A 15,012-nucleotide genomic window follows, 5' to 3' on the forward strand; every position below is an offset into this window, starting at 1 on the left:
TCCCAGGAGTGACATTACATGGAGTTAGACCTTAACACTTTCTCCTTACTTTAAATTTCTTTGTGTCCTGTGTACAGCAGCCCACATAGATGGAGAACTATGGCTCAAAGCATATATTAGTTAGCAGTAAGAAGCACCATCATGGTCACATACATTCCTGCATGTAACAGTTGAATCCTTGCCTCAGGGTGCAAGTGTGCCTGCGTTTGGCCTAGGCAGCCAATGCAGCCCCAACACAGGGAAAAAAGCAATATTTTAAAGTGTTTTATAAGATACAATATATTTCTTGCAATTTGCTTGCAAACATAGCTATCTGTTCAGCACTGTGTGGCCATGCCTAATATACACCCATCTCTTTACACTCACAGGACAATATGTAGACTATACTGTGATTCACATATGAAAGAGGGAAACAAACATCATGAGGTACAGCAAGCACATTCTGTCATTGCACACTGTTTGGAATTACAATCCCTTTGGACTGTGGTAGAGTTTCTGAAGCTGAACTCTCTGTAGCAGCACACCCAATCCCACCATGTGCACACTGTTACACATTGCATACTTTATGTTATGTATGTCTTGCGCAGGCACATGTGTTTTGCAAATGGTATTATCATGCACACACATTTCAGAAAACATGATGTTGGTCAGGGGTGAGTGTGTCATACAGCAGCAGACCTCTGGAATAGGCAAGTAAGCCCTTAGGCATTACTGCAGTGCAACATGGTCAAATAGTCAATTTAACTGGTAATGTTCAATTAACATAATGCTGCCATACACACATGATCTGTGTCTTACTCCTGTCAAGGTTAGTAGCAGTACACCTACACTGAGTGTAGGCCTTGGTGTACGCCTCTTGCTTCAAAGATCCTGCATTCCGAGACACAAGCACATGTAGCGGCACAAACTCAATTTACATTTTGCCTTTAGAATGATACATGATTCGTGGACCCCTCATTATGCAATTGTACACTCAGGTTAGATGTAAACAACTCTTGCCATGCAAAGTTAAGTTGATATCCAAATGAGTTGGGGTGTTCTATTGGAGTCATGACCTAAGGCTGAAGACCATATCCCTGGTCAGCTGAAAGTAAATGATTTTGCTCTTTTCTGTCCATGTGTATTATGTGTACTGTATAACACATACTTATTTCTTACAGTATTTCGCATATGCTTCATATGCAGTTGGACATAGGTTTAAACATATATCTTCAAGTTCTATGTGTAATAGCTAATGATGACCAGGCATGGTACTTTGGACACTTCTACATTATGACTTTTATGTTTACCCAGTAGCTTACTGTGATGGGTAGTTAGAGAAGGTCTTGCTCACTCCTTGTTATATGCACTCATTACATATGTTAAGTGACAGATTATTGATCAGAGATTTTAGACGTTCGGTCTAACCTAGGTAGGTAGTGATATGCCCCTCATGTTAGATACTCACACATACATAGGTCCATGTAAAACCACTGATGTTGTGAGGCGCCTACATGACGTTGACACAGATGTTTAATATTTCTCTTAATTTCATATGTGATTTTGGTGCATACATGTGGTGCAGTTTAAACATGTGACATTCACTATTATGCAATTTTTATCAGCCTTCAGCTGTTGTTTTTGACTGAGAAGTTCTCATGGAACACTTTGATTGCAACATATGTCTTGCAATGTGTGCCATCTTTATGTGGGACACAGTGATGCAGTTACAAGTAGCTGTCAGCTAAAAACCTGGACATAATATTTTTGTTTTTAACATGTATGTGTCTGACTCTAACTTATACGGGAATCTGTCCTTCTGTGCCTTAGCTCTGTCATCATTGCTGTTGTCGCGTAGGCTCTCATTATTCTAATGAGACTTCTGGATTTGGGCGGTAGAATCGCCTGCGGTGTGGGGGACTGAGTCGGACCCACTACAGGTGACACCTTTCGGCCTAATCCGGATTTTTCTCTGGCTAACTAACAGTGCCTCATCTGTACCAAGAGGAGGGATGATTGGGCAGCCAAGCGCATGACACAATTGACTCCTCAGGGAAATCGTGGTCACTCAGATCGCATCCGTTTCTCTCATTTACATTAGTCTCACGTATACAAGGACAATCAGAGGCAGTATATATTTCATTAAGGTTTTAATGAAGCAACTGCATCTCAGATAATACATTTAAAATAATATGACTCAGCATTTTTAACATTGTGCCCAGAAAAAATGCAAACTTTTCCGAATATGTTTTAGAACTCCCTTGTGGTGGAGTTGGACAATGTTCCCATTGTGTGTAATTAAAAATAATCTTTGGGGTACTTGCTCTGTGAATTAAATGGTGCCCGTAATAATTATAGCAAAACATATCACCATAATTCTCTTTAGATTGATAAACATCCTCCCTTTCAAATACAGTAAAATACTGCAATTCAGTCATCATAGAATCAACTTTTTTCATATTTCAGTCATCAGAAACAACTCCGGTTTTTATTACATAGTTCATTGAAAGTTTAAAAACAAATGGTATTTGAATGACCTCCATGGGGGCGTATATATCAAATGTGACTTTATCCCAAATAATCCCGTCAGGAATTGGTATAGCGGAAATGTTCACGAAAGACAAGTCTCTGCGAACCTTGTGAGAAGATAAATGGGGTTTTAGGACCTCATCCACCAGTTCAACTGTTTATCTTTCAGGAAGAAAATGACCATGTATCAATAGAAAGAATGTTATGACAAAGCCAATCCAAAAGAGGAAAGCTAACACAGTCAAGGAAAGCCACAGATAGTCCCATGGGAAAACAAAGTAATTTGTTTAAGCCAGTTTATCAACTTACTTGCTTTTGGCAGTTCAGATGTAGAAGAGGCAAATGAGTCCAAAACAGTGTAGTTGATGTTGGCAAATTATCCAGAAGCAGTTTGTGCAAAAACTATAGCAGTATTTGTGGGAGGGGAACTGGTAGGGGTCTCCCGCTGTGGTTCATAGTAAATGACGCCATCCGTTTGTGTTGAAGTTGTGTCAAGTCGACCATTACTTTCAGTATTGTTTGTTGAAACAGATGTTAGTGGAACTAATGCAAGATCATTTTCCACCCTCCCCAAGCTCAGTTCTGTTTCAAAACTTATAGAGGGACTTTTTGACCAGTAGTGAGAGGAATTTGGGAATTACTGGCTACTCCTCTTGGTCTGCTGTGCAGGATCGGCCACATGGTGTAACTTGACATTGTCGATACATACAAAGTGATTTTCTTTAGAACCACCCAACGGTGGTAGAATGACAGTTCTGGTACTGTGTATTCCCAAGACTGTGATTGGTGCACAATAAGAAGGACCAAACTCCTTTTTCACAACAACTTTCTCACGTACTAGATCCCCAACTTAAGGAATCCAGCCGGTGGGTGTTATTGGTACATCCTTCATTCCTGTGGAGGCAGCACTGGCAGAAGCGTTGTCGTCACTGAACTGTTGTAATTTCTGCAAGACAGTGACACTTTCATTTATGTCAAAAGGTGATTATGACACCTCCATGCCAGGACATTCAAGATCTCGAACATACATTTGAGAGTTCCGAACAGGCACTTGTATAAAGTACGACCCCCAGGGACCTTGTAACCAGATTGTTAAGTGCTCTCTGGACTCCATACAGGTGATTAAGCCAACTATGACCTGTACCTAATTCTCTGGCTGTTAAGGACTGCTTTAAATCACAGTTTTGTCGCTCCACAACACCATTTTCCCTCTGGATGAAACGGAGACGAGTAATGGAGTTGGAACCCTAACAAAGCCATGGTGTCCCTGAATGCCCTTGAGGTGAAAGCAGGGCCTTGGTCCGAGTGGAAAGCTGCAACTGCATATGAACCGATAAAGACTCACAAATCTATGATAACAGTCCAAGTGTCAGTCGAGCGTTGTGGCCGCACCCATAGAAATCTGGAGCAAGAGTGAACAGCAACTAACATGTATTTGTATGCACTGTCCAGTTTTAGGGGACCACAATGGTCCAAGTACACACATTGTAATGGTTTGTTGGAAATTAGGAGGGGTGTCTATGGTGGGCATTTGACAGTGGAACCCTTAATTTGTTGGCAGGGGTCACAACAAAAGACATACTTCTTGGCCTGTTTGTATAGACCTGGCCACCAATAACGTGCTTGCAATTAAAAAGCTATTGTAGCTGCCACACCAGCATGGGCAGATGCAACCCCCTCATGCGCTGCTTTAATCAACTCTGATCTCATGTCTTTGTTGGGAATTACTCGAACCACCATGCCAGGTATTTTTACTTCGGTGTCTAGGCAGGCTCCCATTCGGTAGGAATATTTAGCAGGAAATGCTTTTGGATAGGGCATGCCTTCAGACGTGGCTTTTGGGGCAGACCATATGTCATAGTCCGGTTTTGTTTCAGAATGGGTTAGCTTGAGAAATTAGCAGTACCTACGGCTGCTGTTGCTGCAGTTTCATCAGCCACTATATTTCCAGCAACGTGTATTCCAACACGCTGGTGTCCAAGTGTATGTACAACATGGACAGTTGGTAGCGTTTCCTTTAGATCTGCCACTACTTTCTCCCACAGAAGTCTGTGTTTAATTGAGTTGCCTTTAAAATCTCTGAACCCATCGTGGCACCAGTAATGCAGGTATTCATTGAAGGACGGGACACAGTAATACGAATCACAGGCAATCAGTGTTAACTGTGCAGGATCCGTATGTTCCAGAGCCTTTAGCTCTGCTAATTGTGCTGTGCAATCCCCTAGGGTTTGCATGAATGTATCGTGGGGACAAAATTTATTATCCTCCATGTAGCCACTTACAACTGCGCAAGCAGCGGAGTATCGATGTTTTGTGCAAATTGCAGGTCGTGCTGAGCCTTTGGTGTACATGACTCTTTGGTATTGATCAATTGATCAATAAGCAGTGTATTTGCTGGAACTGGGTATTGTAGTTCATACTGAAAAATTCTTGAGTTTGTAATTTTGGGTCAAAAACATAGTCAACATCAGTGGCTGTCAAAGAAGTTGCCCATTGAATCCAACGTGGATGTAATGCTTTAGTGTTAGTAACAATGGCTTTGATAACTGCCTCAAGGGCTGGAATTGGAGATATGACAATAATGCGTTTCCCCTGGGCTAGTAGTCTTTCTTTAATGACAGCCATCTGAACAGCAGTGAGAATTTTCTCAGTGGGAGCAAAGCACTGTTCTGCTGCTGAATAAAAATGTGATTTGTAAGCAAGTGGTATTGTCACACCTTCATTGAAAGTTACGTAGGTGAAAGCAATGGCACCAGCAATTACTCTGATGACCAGATGTTTTTTGTTGACCCTTGTGCGCAAGTGTTCGTGCTGCTAGCATGTCTGTTTGCAAAGCTCTGGGAATGTGTGTGTGTTCGACTGTCCAGAATTATCTTGAAAAGTCAAAACGTATTAAGTCATAATAAGGTTTTATGCATGTTGCATAATCAGTAATGTAAGTTCTGCCAAAATTTAGGAAACCCAACAGGAATTAGAGTTTTTTTTAATTGTATTTGGAGGTTGTAACTGTGCACATTTTCCAAGAATTGTGGCACTAGGCTCTTTTCTTCACTTGGTAGTTCGTATCCCAAAAACAGGACACTAAGGAAGGCTATTTTTGTTTTTTTAAAGTTGAATATTTAGCTGAATTCGGCAAATCCCTCAACAATGTGGGCTACCCATCCCAGATGTTGCAGTAATTCATCATCCATGAGCTAAATATATTCTACATTGGACAATGCCTCAGGGTCAATGTCGTGCAATATTGAAGTCACACGAGCCGCGAACAGTCCTGGACTGTTCTTATACCCCTGGAGTAAACAACTGAATTTTTTCTGGGAGCCTCGTGCGCTGAAACTTGTTAGGTCTCTTCTCTCAAGTGCTATATTCTGGCAGAAGAAACTATTGAAAATCTCCAGTGTTGTTTTGTATTTTTTGTATACTATGTTGTTCACAATTGCTATACTATGTGAGTTTTGTATAGCGTATGTGCGTGTATGACTGCTTAAATGTCTGTAGTCTAAGGCTATTCTGTATGAATGGTCCGGTTTAGCTACTGGGAATAAAATATTATTCATTGGCGAGACACAGGGTTCAATTACGCTCTGGTACTCTAGTTGTGTGAGGATTTCCCTCATTGGTGCTTTTGAATCATGTTTTATTGGATATTGGGGTTGAGATTGGGGTTGATTTTTAATAGCAATTACATGATGGGGTAATTTTAATCCCACCCTATGTGGTTGCGACATAACACAGGTGCCTGCGCCAATGCCCAATCGAAGGCGTAGGATTCTGCGAGCTCATCGGGAACAAGAGGCGAGAATGAAGTTTTGATAACATCTTTCCCATATGGGCAAGTATGGACAAATTCAGGTGGCCAATCCCTTTCTGCCAGTAGAATATCATATATGTTTACGACGCTGTCCCAAAAGTTTGCGTCAATAGTGCGCTCAATATCTCCTAACTGTAACGTTACTTTGTACACCCTATCAGGCGTGGAGACATGCATGTCTGCAGTATCAACTTTTAGGAAGTCATCAGTTGCTTTCACCTCCAGATGCTCTAGAAGATTCCGGCAAACTATTGTGACCTCTGCTGCACTGTCTTATAGCGCTAATGCCCACTTGTTGTTCTTCAATAGAGCCTTCTCCTTGAGTGGCATGTCGGACTGAAACTGATGTGACTGGAACCCCTGGGCCGTTAGGCCTTGTGCCAGTAAATGTGCAGGAAGGGGTGGTTGCAAATTGACTGCAATTCCTACCCGTTGCGGGTTCGCCATAGCAAATGGTGAATTTTGTTCATAGATAAGCACACCAAATGGGGATTTTCCTTTTAATAGTTCAAGCCTGAACAACCTACAGTGTTAGTTAGGTACTCCCTACTTAGATGAGGAGGAAAAATCCTCAATACCACAGACGTCTCCGTATATAGTAACGAGATGTCTTTGTATGTAGTGAGACAGACATACTCAGGAGGAGTTGAAAATTAGAGCCTGAACAAATGTTGGCAGCGTCATGTTGTGTAGCCTCTCAATATTCTAATGAGTCTGACCCACTACAGGTGACACCTGTCGCCTTATCCGGGTTTTGCTCCAGACAGAAGACATCATCCCTCATACCTGTAGCCTACAGAAGCAGCTGTAGTGAAGCGTTCAGCGATCAGCATACAGTTGGCTGGAATCTCCTCTAACGTGTATCGGACAGAGAAGTGTTTTTATAATAAAACAGCTGGTGTTCTAAGAAAATGTCCCTGCGTAAGGATGTGTATGTTTCTATGAACACTAGAGACAAAGTGTTACCACATTTGCCGGCAACCTATCTTACTACAGCCTTGAGAAAAGCACAGAGTAAAAGAAATGTCTTGTTTAAGAACGCAGTGCTGACCTAGGCAAAGGACAGCTAGATAGAGAGAAATAAAACAAGACCACAAATGTGGCTATTGTTAAAATAATAAACAAAGCTGAATAAAATATATCTAGGTTAAAGTGCACAGCTGCAGGTCTAGTTTGCTAAAATAACGTGCATGGAGCTAGAACTAAAGTGGCTACACAACACTGTTGCCATAGAATTTTGACATTGGTATCCTGAACACATTGTAATGCCTTTCACAGGTTGCATTTTAATCTATGTTCATCACTGTTTTGATGTGCATTTCATTTGGACAGCTTACACTGCAAAACATGTGAACCATCACATTGCTTACATATGTCAATATGGCATAATCACTATGTATATGTGTGTGTACCTACACTGTCAATATGGGTAAGAAATATGTCAGTGTCACAAAGTTACACAAATAGTCATATTTGAACCTTTCTGGGGCCTACATTTACATTGCATGCCACACATGGACTTTCCATATACTTCTTCCAGGGTTGGTCCTGTCACTTTGGACAACATACGAGTATACTTGCATGTGTGATACACATATGCATTACCACAGTATTTGTTATCACAGCGTTCAAAATGTGGACATTAAACTGATGCCAAGAGCAGGCACACCATTGAGAATTTCACAATTATCTATTGTGTAACCTTTGTACTCATATGGACTAGTCTGGCATACACATGATTTTTGATGTGATTCCTTAATCAGTGCTCATAATCTGGTTCTGTTCATTCACACAGAGTGGAGTGACACATTACTGCTCACAGATATTCTGTAGCTATTGACATTGACATGTGTAGGAATGTCAGTATATGAAATCGTTAGTAATGTGTTGCTATACGTTGTTCCCACTATGTGCACATGAGACTAGGGGCATGATATTTAGGAAGGTGGCACAGTGAAGTGCAACAAGTCACCTATCTACACTACACTGCATCACTGGGAAAGGGCAATGTTGGACAATATTTTAGCCAAAAATCACTTTCCCATCCTTTCACCCTGCACTGGAACATAATGGGCTGCCAAACACAAACATAGGCACCCTGGCACCATAGTGCCAGGGCGCCTATTTTGCATACAGATTACTCTTTGTGCACATCTATAACCTTTAGAGGCATAGTCAACTATGTATGTGTGCCACAGAATGCAGCACACGTAGGAAACAGTAGTGACTTCAGGGATTAGTTATTTATCCTTCTTATGCGTCAGCTGGTGGGCACCCTTATTTGTATGTATTCCCAAGTTCCTCTCATTTGGTATAGATGAAATATGTCAACCATGATAGTTTAATAGAAACACCCACACAGCACACATGGGGCATCTCTCTTGTGCACTGTGATGAAATAACATTTTGCACAGGGTTTAGACCTACATGCTTTGACATAGATGTTAGGCAGGTTAGAGTAAAAAAAAAGAAGATTCTAACCAGTCTAGAGTAATTTTCTGATGCAAAACCATCCATACCACGACTCCTGTCTTAGAAAAGACAGGAGTCATACCCACCACCCCAATGGCCAGCACAGGGGACCAGTGTCCCCTGAGCATGGCCATTGCACCCAGGGCCATGTAGGAGGGCCCATTTCAGGGTCCCCAATGGCACTTTAAAAAATAAAATTTAATACTTACCTGCACTTACCTATACTTACCTGGGATGGGGGTCCCCATCCTCCGCTGTCCCTCTGGTGTGGTGGGGGTGTCCCTGGGGCCTGGGGAGAGCACCTTTGGGGTTATTCCATGGAGTTCCACCATGGAAATAGGCCCACAGGTTCCCTCACGCCTGCCCTGACCCAGGCATTAAATAATGATGTAAAGCAAGCTTTGCACCATTATTTGATCCCTACTGCCCCCATGCGTGATTTTAGCACGTGGGATAAATATGGTGCTAAGGCCATAGAGTCATTTCTTGCTCGGGAACGCCTACCTTGCATCTCATTGATCCAAGCTAAGTTTCCATGTCCAACAAATGACTTGAACTCCATGATTTTGGCGCTAGACAGGTCTATCGCCAAAGTATAAATATCGATTTAGTTTTGCATCGAATTTGCATCAAAAGAAATGACGCAAATTCAGCGCAAAGCAAATATAAATATGCCCCTGAGCGCTTCTGGTTCTTTTGCAGCAGCTCTTTTGCATGTTTGCTTTCATAGCATTCTCCCTGTTTTGGGAACCTCTCCTGCCTCATTTTACCCAGTAACACATATCCCATTGTCCTCACCTTACCACTGACTGCCACTGCTTACATCACAGGTATTCTAGCCACTTGTACACATTCCAGGCTCTCAGTACTGGCAAGTGTGTTGAACATGCATCCCTGCACTTACCACAGAGACTCACACCACACCACATGCCTCACACACAATAGACAATTATTCCATGAGGAGTTGCATTGTGGTCCTCTACAGTACCACTGATCCCCTTTTGCAGGAGTATTTTCCCAGCATTCTTTTTCTCTATTGTCTTTTTCTAATACTCTTTCCTAATTGGAATGACCCAATAATCCACACTGTGAATGCCACACACATTAGATGTCTACTGCATATACCAAGCTTACCTTATGGGCTAAAGACAATAGTATCAAATGTGCTAGACATTCATATCTCTGCCTTGCTTACCACAAAGACTCATACCACTTTCCTGACACTCCACAAACATGCATTGCATCTCCTTTGTGTACTTCTCTCAAAGGCCATATGTTCCCTGCACTTGTGTGTCTCTCATACATAAAAATTTAGTGGCTGAGCTTGTGTATTCATCCAAAGTTTGCACTATGTATCCCTCACTCTCTATAACTGTAACTAGCATGCCTCAAACACTGTTTAGCATTTGTGCTATTTTCTTAAAATCTGCAAAAGAGGTATCTAACTAATGTGTCCACAGGCTCAGCCTATACTCAGCTCTCACACATTGAGACTATTATGTACAAGGTCTTACACTGCATGCTTTAATTTCTATGCTTATTGTGCTTGTATTGTGCACTGTAACATCTCAATGTGTGTTCCTGACACTATCACACAGGTTCCAAATTGCCCTAATGCTCAAAGCTCATGAGTCTCAGATATTCCCCTTGAGCACTGAAGTCACTCATCTTGTATGTGTCTTACTGCTTGAGATATTGTACCTTAATAAAGAGTGCCCTACAACACTCACATAATGTGTCACAAGCACTTGCTACAAGTGTCTCAAACACCCAAAACACAGGGCTGGACTTCAGAAACTAACGTCTTGTGACCACCACATTCACTGCCTTGCATGTACCAACCATTAGACTCCTGCAAAGAACAGTAATTTATTAAAACATTTAAGAAGCCTGCTGAGACCAAAAGGGTGTTAGGGCCTTGTTAGAAATAGGGTCTGTAGTTGGCAGTCAGTTTACACCCTGTCCAAATAGGGACCCTCACTCAGTCAGGGTAAGGGAGTCACACCTAAGCTAACCCCTGCTCACACCAATGCTAGCTTGGAACAAGCAGCCAGTCTTATCTCAGAGGCAATATGTAAAGTATTTGACAAACACATACAGTAACACAGTGAAAATGCCACAAATGGACTCCACACCAGTTTAGACAAATAGCCAATATTTATTTAAATCAAACAAGACAGAAATGACAAAAATCCAATATACACAAAACAAGATATAAATTTTTAAAGAAAAAAGAGTCTTATTCCAAAGAAATCTATGGATGAGTTGTTTTAGCACAAAGTACCTGTTATGCTTCAAAAATAAAACCGTAGCGGTGAAGGTGCGTTAGAAAAGCAATCAATGCATTGATTTGTTACTTGCAAGTAAGGCTGTGCGTCGATTCTTTCTCCACCGGGTAAGCGATGCATCGATTCTCTCCTTGCAGGGAAGGGATGAATTGATTTCATTTCAGGACAAGCAGCCTCTGGTCCATGTGGTGAATGTTGAAAATTTGACACCCAGGGATAACGCATGGATAGCCCGGATGCACAGTAACAATGAATCTAAGCTAAGTTGGCAATGCGTTGATTTCAGCAGTGCTGCATTGACTTTTTTAGCCACAAATTTGGCTGTATTTCACTATTAGGACATGCAAAACATATCAGTCCATGTCCTACATTTTAAATACACTACACTCAGGCCATGGGACTACCTAAGGCCTACCTTAGGTGTGCCTTACGTGTACTAAAAGAGAAGGTTTAGGCTTGGCAAGTGGGTGCATTTGCCAGGTTGACATGGTACTTTAAAACCTTATAGACAGACACTGCAATGGCAGGTCTGAGACATTTACAGGGCTACTCATGTGGGTGGCACAATCAGTGCTGCAGGCCCACTAGTAGCATTTGATTTACAAGCCCTGGGCACACATGGTGCACTATACTAGGGACCTTCTAGTAAATCAAATATGTCAATCATGGATAATCAATCACGATCCCTATTTACTCAGGGAGCACTTTCGCATTGGCCAGCAGTCGTAAAGTGCCTAGAGTACCAAAAACCAGCAAAAGCTAAATCCAGCACACTGTCAAAAATACAGGAAGCAGAGGCAAAAAGACGAGGGAAACCACACCAAGGATTCCAGGTCAAACAGGCTTTTTTCCCTTAAACTAAAGTGCAGAGAGATATTATGTTGTGATAGGAAAGGGTAATGATGCACTTAACAAGTACAAGAAATGAGTTTATTGGTTGAGGGGGGTGGAAACTCCACTCAGGCAACAATCACAATCCTTGTCAAGGTGGATCATAGAAAGTCAATAAATTTACCTGTGCTTAACCCTTTGATAAATTGGCACAAAGCTGTCAGGCTTAACTTAGAGGCAATGCGTAAAGTGTTTATGTACCACGCACACAGTAATAAAGTGACAACACAACCCAATAAAAATCCCAAACCAATTTAGAAAATCGAGTACATTTTAATACATAAAATTACACTAAAACAAACAAAATCCAATCAGAGTTGGAGTGACCTTTTCATAGTCTAGCACAGAGAGCTTTGTTCGCATTAGAGGAAAACGTGAGGAGTCTTTCAGTGCGAAGGGCAGGTCAAGAGCTGCAAACGGTTGTAAATGTAGAGTGTAGATCAGGTCATTGCTGGAGCTTTGCGATGGCGATTATTCATGGACAGTCACTGTTGCTGGCCCATAGTGCAAGTTTGTTACGACTCTCCCATCCCATCTCTAGAAGACGCTGTAAAAGGATGATCTGTAGCCTAGGAATCATTATTAACACTCACCCAGAGTCCCTTTCTGACTCCTGTTTTCTTCCCTTTTCGATAGGGCATGCTGTGGAAGAACTGCATTTGCTCCCATGGACTTCTGGTCCCATATTGCACTGCCTGGTAGTTGGTAAAACCTGTAATCTGCTGTCTATGGCTTCCTAGGGGAAAAATCTGGTTGCTCCTATGTACTGGATTCTCTCCTCCAGGACTTGTAAGAGACTGAAACTGTACACACGTGTGACCACTCTTGTGCAGCCCAGCCATGTGACTCCATCCTAGGTTCGCTGCTGCCTGGGACTGCTTATAAGCTGCCATTCCCTGAAGCTCCTTGTCATGCAATGGAGTTCGAATTCTTTGTGTACCAGACCCCTGGTTGGATTGTGTTCCAGTCCTATTTCCTGTTCTGCTTTAGCCTGAACCTGTTCTTTGTTTCTTAGCCCTGTTTCTGCTTGTTTGAGCCAGAGTCTGCTCCCTGTTTCTTAGCCCTGTTCCTGTTTGTTTTAGCCAGAGCCTGCTCCCTGTTTTCCAGTCCTGTTCCTGCCTTGTTTCAGCCTGAATCTGCTCCATTTTCCAGTTGTGTTCTTGCCTTGTTTCAGCCTTAACCTGCTTTCTGTTTTCCATCCTGTTCCTGCCTTCTTTCAGCCAGAGCCTGCTTTCTGTTTTCCAGTCCTGTTCCTGTCTTGTTCCAGCCAGAGCCTGCTCTCTGTTTTTCCAGTCCTGTTCCAGCTTTGCTTCAGCCTGAGCCTGTTCCCTGTTCCTGCCTTTTGCATCTTAGTATGTTCCTTCTGTTTCTGTTTCCTCTTGGGTTATCGTGTCTGATAGGTGTACTATCAGTCCTCACATGTGTATAAGTGTTTTCCTTTGCACTGGGGTTGGCTCCTGGTTTCCAGGAGGCAATTCAAGCCCATCTTTTGTCTAGTGTTGTATATAGTCTTTAGTGCCTAAAAGTGACAGTATGCTATTGCTGCTTTCCAGGAATTGCCACTGTGTTCCCAGCTGGATCCATAAGGGCTTGTCTTGTGTATGTAAGTGCAATCCACGTTTGTGCCCTAAGGGTCCACAAACAGAATGACTTCTGCTACCACCTTTCTATGGGGCTTGCGGGGTGACTATCTGTAGGAGTAATCTACACAGAGTCATTGACATTCCCTGTTGCTGTGGGAAGTTCTGTGCAATACCCTGTGTTCAACCTTAGTGGTAACCCCAGTGTGTTTGTCCGTCACTTATCTGTTTCCAGTTTGTTCACACTAAAGTTGCTTTGCCTTCACTTTCCTGTTTTCTGTGCCTTACCATAGCTGTCCCTTCACCGTGTATGCCTTTAGCTGCTCTTCTGCTTCGGTACACTACCTCTTTGGGAGACTTTCTGTGACCTCAAGCAGTGCCACATCCAGAGTCCTGATGAGACCCACCTGGAACTGTGACAGAGTCTCCTGTTGCTGGTGGCCATGGCTAGATGCTATTGGCTTAAGGAACTGGGCTCACTGGAACCTAGCTTTGGCACTTGTTGGAAAATGGCCCTCTATGAAGGGCCACCACAAACTTTTTGCCTTCCTCTGTCTTTTTCTGATCTCATTTTTGTTGGCTTTAGTGCTCTGGACACTTTACCACTGCTAACCAGCGCTAAAGTGCAGGCACTCTCTTTTTAAAAATATGGTAACATTGGCTCACATCCAATCGGCATACTTAATTTACTTGTAAGTCCCTAGTAAAGGGCACTACATGTGCTGAGAGTCTGTAAATTAAAATCTACAAGTGGGCCTGCAGCACTGATTGTCCAACCTGTATAAGTAGACCCTTAACCTGCCATTGCAAGGCCTGTGTGTGCAGTTTCACTGCCACTTTGACTTGGCATTTACAAATATTTGCCAAGCCTTAAACTCCCCTTTTTCTACAGATGTCACACCTAAGGTAGGCCCTTGGTAACCCAGAGGGCAGGGTTCAATATAAGTAAAACAATGTCCTGGTAGTGAAAAACTCACAAATTAGTTTTTCACTACAGTGAGGCCTCCTTCTCTCATAGGGCAGCCTTAGAACTGTCCTTATATAAATTTGAGTGGCAGATTCTGATCTGAAAGGGGGAGCCCTGTCATGTTTAGTATGACCAGAATGGAAGTAGAGGAAAACCTGCTTACTGGTGAAGTTGGATTTATTATCACTGTTTTAGAAATGCCACTTTTAGAAAGTTGGCATTTCTCTGCACGTTCTGTCTTCTCTGCCTTACAGCCTGTCTCTAGTTTCCGTTGTGCATTCCACCGAGACAGCCATAAACACAGGAGACTCAGCCACATCTGCATTCATCTGCCTACTAAATGGGTCTCCTTGGGCAGAAAGAGTGGAGGGCTTTCACACTCCAAAGGCCAGTGGCCTGACACCACACAAAGAACTGATAAACCCCTATAGGGATCCTGAAAAACAGGGCAGGATTGAAAGACGAACCTGTGCACTTCAAAACAACTCTTTGAAG

This window comes from Pleurodeles waltl, chromosome 12 (assembly GCF_031143425.1).
Source record: "Pleurodeles waltl isolate 20211129_DDA chromosome 12, aPleWal1.hap1.20221129, whole genome shotgun sequence".
In the NCBI taxonomy this organism is placed as follows: Eukaryota; Metazoa; Chordata; class Amphibia; order Caudata; family Salamandridae; genus Pleurodeles; species Pleurodeles waltl.